The sequence below is a fragment of the Micropterus dolomieu genome, linkage group LG03, assembly GCF_021292245.1.
Source record: "Micropterus dolomieu isolate WLL.071019.BEF.003 ecotype Adirondacks linkage group LG03, ASM2129224v1, whole genome shotgun sequence".
In the NCBI taxonomy this organism is placed as follows: domain Eukaryota; kingdom Metazoa; phylum Chordata; class Actinopteri; order Centrarchiformes; family Centrarchidae; genus Micropterus; species Micropterus dolomieu.
In genome coordinates, this window is record NC_060152.1 from 34,545,085 (window position 1) to 34,549,898 (window position 4,814).

Below are 4,814 nucleotides of genomic sequence, written 5' to 3' on the forward strand. Positions count from 1 at the left end.
TAGGTTTTTAATGAGCTGATTAAACTTTCTTCTTGTTCAAATGATCAAACTGCAGCAGAGCTGATAAAGACACCGACTGACTGTGAAACTCAGAGGCTTATATAAATGTATACGTGGTCACTTACTCACTTCCCCTTTATTTTCTCTGGTACAAAATGTCTAAACTTTTCTTGTGGTGCTGGTTAGAAACCGTATCTGTGGTGTCAAACCTGAGACTGTATAAAACATGGATGCAGTCTCTGTGATGTCTGAAGAGGAGAGCCCGACCGAGACGGGATTTTTAAGTCCGGTACCATTTTAAAATCCGATAGCCGATATTCTTTTTTCCCCTTATTTTAAGAAACACATAACATAAACAAAGATTATCCCTAACCTTTTTTATGTTGAGACCTCACCAAGATACCACGACATAATGCAGTTTAAAAATAAACTCTGTTATTGTTAGAAACAGTACTTTGAACAAAAGTACAACAAAATATATTAAAGTTTTGATAAATATGAGTCAAATGTAAAAAACTACACCGCCGATGCATTGGTAAAACGGCAGTAGAACGCATGTTGCAGACTGTGTATAAGACGGTAGCAGGTGAAAGTGGGACGCATTTTCTGGCTTCTGTCCTCCAACACCGAACGCACAGATGCCATAATGAAAATGAACAGCACACTAAACCAAGAGGAGAAAAAATAAATGAAGACCCTCTGTTAGCCAACTTTCTGCAATAACTATGCTAGCTAACTACAACTTAGTTAACTTAGCTCACTAAACTAGAAAGATAAACCGACCATCAGACACAGAGAGACATCCCTACTGTAAGTTCTAAGTAAATTACATGATAAATTGATTAGCTAGCTCGCAACGATGTTTATCGGTTTCATGTTCGGACTTAAAGAGGTGTGAGGGCGTGACAGTTTTTTAACGAGGCAAGCTTGGAGAATGACGTGTGGCTTATGGAATTACTATAGTCATACGTTACAACCCCGTTTTAACAACTAAGCAACTTTGAGCACAAAAGCTATTTGTCAAAAAATATTTGGCGAACTATGTGGGTAATCAACACTGTGAGGAAATGACATAGAAATGTCAAAATACACTGGAGGGGGGCTTTAATGAAGCGAAACTGCCAAAGAAGGTGATGAAGATAAAGTTCAGGGCTAGGCCAGTTGAAAACCCAAAACTTGTCTCCACCATTTATAAAACGTCTTTGTAAAAATAGGCAGAATCCAAAAAAACTTTCTGGAGACATTCAAAAATCTGCGCAATAGAGTTTTTATTCTTTAAAAACTTGAGATACATTTCAGCAGGTTTCAAGATGAACTGAAGGAAAGCTCTCAAACATCGTATTTTATAGCCCTCAGCCTGTTGTAGGCGGGACTTCTGCATGGTATACACTTCATTCAATATGGCTATAACTACCCAGCTGCCATGAGGGCATGTGGCTGCTTCGCAGTGGGTTTTGGCCCGCTCCCTTAGGGGTGGCTGTCTGGGTGGGGCCCCCGTACGCTTTATACAATTAGGAGGTTACCCACAGTGTAGTTTCCAGGACTTTCCAGCTGCAACTGGCTCAAACTCTGCAATGTTTGCTCTTTCGCTGACACTTTCTTACACTCATGCCGAGACCGAAACAGCCTACGCTCGTGCTGACACTACCTGCTGCACCGTCCTGCACCGGGACTCTTATCTACTTCAAAAGACACTCAGGAATGTGAGCTTATTATAAGAAGTTCACAAGGAGAAAAGATCTTAGAGAGAGAAAGACAAAAACCATCATACAGAGTGTGTCTTAAACCTTAATATTAAAGCCCAATATAGAAAGTGTTTCCTAAAACATACAAAAACCTTAAAACATATTAAAACTTCTCAAGTAAAGGTTGTGATCTAATGAACGTCCTGTCAGTAAACTGTGACCCATGCGTACGAGCAGAAAGAGGAGAAAAGAGAAACGGCGCCTCACGCGGCAGAAGGATGAACCTGTTTGAAATGAAGAGGCCGACTGCTGTGTGAAATAAATCCAGATATTCCCTCTGAGTATTCCAGGTTTAAAGCCTTTCTGAATAAACAAACAGCCGTTTGACTGATTTTCCCTGAAGTGGCCAAAGAAACAAACAATTTAAGATCATTTGCAGCAAAAAGATCCAGATTCAGGATCATAAACACAAACAGAGATTCTGTTTCTGCACAAGAGCCTCAAATATGTTTAATCAGGAATCAGATTAATTAATACTTTATTTATTCTCATAAATCAGGTGAACAGGAGACAAATTACATTTAAACTGATGCCGTTTCCAGTGAGTTAGTCGACCAAATACGAGAGTTTCATATACTGTTCTCACATGTTGGTCGCCTTATGGAGCCAAACGCTGAGCACCAGCGTGTGGATGTGACGCGCTGCCTGTAAAAACATGTTATGGAAATAAAACACTAAAATTCAAATCAGCTTTATTGGCATGAATATATAGCAACAATATTGCCAAAGCTATATATAAAGTACAAAAGGACAATTAATTTCATACGCTATTTTATGTCATTTCCAACACGTCATATTTCTTTAACTCATCAGCAGCCTCGTTCAGCGAGCCGACTGTGTAAATAAATAAATGTTCAAACACAAGTGGAATGCGTTTGTTTTCAAACGGGGGGATCCAGATCAGTACCTGGGTCGTCCCGTCTGTGTGGCCCCCTCCAGCCAGCGACGTCACTGCTCAGAGGGAGGCCCCTTCCTGCAGATCTGTTATAAAGGGGCGGAGCTCCAGGGCCCCCTTTCCTCCGGGGCACAAGCGTTACGTGAAAGTGGGTTTTTTTACCCACCAAACAGCTTGAGCTTCACCAAAAGGAATGTCAGAGTCACTGAGTTAAATTTCATTTTGTCAGAATTTGCCTCCTTTTCTTCCTGCAGTCAGGACAGATTAATATTAATGAGCTTCACTGAGCGTTTACAGGCAGCTGTGGGCGTTGGATTGTAGGCACAGTTTTATAAATGAGACCCCTGGTGTGGGAACATTTTTAAAAATAAACGCAGGTCTCCATTAAAAGCCTGGTCTTTGAAGCGCTCGTTAAGCCCCAATCTGTCCGTTTCTTGATTATTTATCTTGCTTTAGTCTGTAAGGGTCGCTCTCTGTCTGCTAACTTCTCTCATCCTGCACAGTGTTGTTTTCGTTACGTTCCTGCCGTCTCTAGATCTTATTAGATAGATATTATTGGATAATTTTTATACAAGTAATATTCTGTTTGAAATAAATAAACTGTTTCACAGCAGCCTATTTCAGTTTTGTGCGAAAGGAATTAAAGGCCTGTCCCAAATACAGGCCGGGTCACAATTCAGGTATTTTAGCAAATAAAACCGCGGGCTCTTATTTAAAGTTTTACGTATATGTACTTTTTTTTATGAAATTAAGCACTTTTTTTATTGCCTGAGTTTGAAGGAGTTGTAATCTCACATAAAAACGATCCACTTGTGCTCCCGAGCCTCTTACCTTCTGATTCTGTACCGAACACACAGCAACAGTCTGCTAAAACCAAAAAACGAGCAGCTCCTGTGTACCGGTAATATGTCAAAGTGTTGATTTAGCCTGAAGACATGATGGAGAAATGATCTGATTCTGAGAACGTTTGTCAAGGAAATCGTATATTTCCTGGTGCAGAATTGAAGAAATAACTGGATTAAAACAAACGATTGTCTTCTGGTATTTATTAAAGGAGAAACAACAGAGAAGCACAAACATCAGCTGGCTCACCACCTAGAGCAGTATCAGACATCTGGCCCCGAGCAAACCCTCACCTTGAAAACTCCACGTAGAGGCGTAACAATTTCATACACACATTAATCCTGACATGTCCTAGTGGACGTTGTAATGCCAGAGAAGGCAAGTACACGATAGTAGATAAATAATTATCAGCAGGTCCACAGCTTCTCCACCTTCTGTAACTAACGTGAGCCACATAACAATCAGTTGTGGCAACAAAATAACTTGTAATATTTTTGTTCTCATCCAATACATTTAGCTGCGCTCACATAGCTGAGCTAAAGATACCTTACAGTTATTGAAAAGCCGCAGGGAGCTAACGTTGATGTGTGACGGCGGCTAAATGCAGTCATATAACGAGCAGGCTGAGAAAATACATACAAGCACATCCCTGGTTGCAATCTAAAAACCACACAGCTAGGGGCCGCTGAAAACTACAGAACACCTCTCTAAGATGGTCAATATTACAAAGGTAAACATATATTCTGACACCATTTTGACGTCTTGTAAATCTACAGAAAGATTCCTGCTCAGTAAAACAGGGACCGACATGATGATGTGAGGATGTCAGACAGTCTGGCCTCGGCCGTCTGGACGTCACAGCTGCTCATCAGAGTCTGGAGGCTGGAACAGAAAGCAGAGTTCAAACAGTCCAGATGAGATGTCACTCTGAGGAGGCTCAGCAGGAGTGGAGCTATGATTCAGAGTTTGTCCTGAGGGGGGCGCCACAGGATAGATGAAGGGGCTCACGCTCTGAGCTAACTGGCTCAGGGGATTTCTCTGTCTTAAATAATTCAATATACTTTATTTCTGTAGCAGGATTCATGCTTGGATTGTTATATTTTCATATTCTTGCAGCTTTTTAAATGTGTTTTGGTCACGTTAATATTCAATTCAATTCAATTCAATTCAATTTTATTTATATAGCGCCAAATCACAACAACAGTTATCTCACAGCGCTTTTCATAAAGAGCAGGTCTAGACCGTACTCTGTGATGATATTTACAGAAGCCCAACAGTTCCCACCAAGAGCAGCACTAGGAGACAGAGGCAAGGAAAAACTTCCTTTTAAG

At 40.8% G+C, this 4,814-nt stretch overlaps 1 protein-coding gene across 1 annotated transcript in view; it reads right to left on the reverse strand.

The window, feature by feature from the left end:
• Positions 1–3,671: 3,671 nt before the first annotated feature.
• Positions 3,672–4,814, reverse strand: part of LOC123968757 (hemicentin-2-like) — a 10,167-nt gene continuing 9,024 nt past the window's right edge. The window contains exon 6 of the mRNA XM_046045689.1: positions 3,672–4,365. The gene's annotated coding sequence lies outside the window, so the exon portion shown is untranslated. The remainder of the gene's footprint in view (positions 4,366–4,814) is intronic.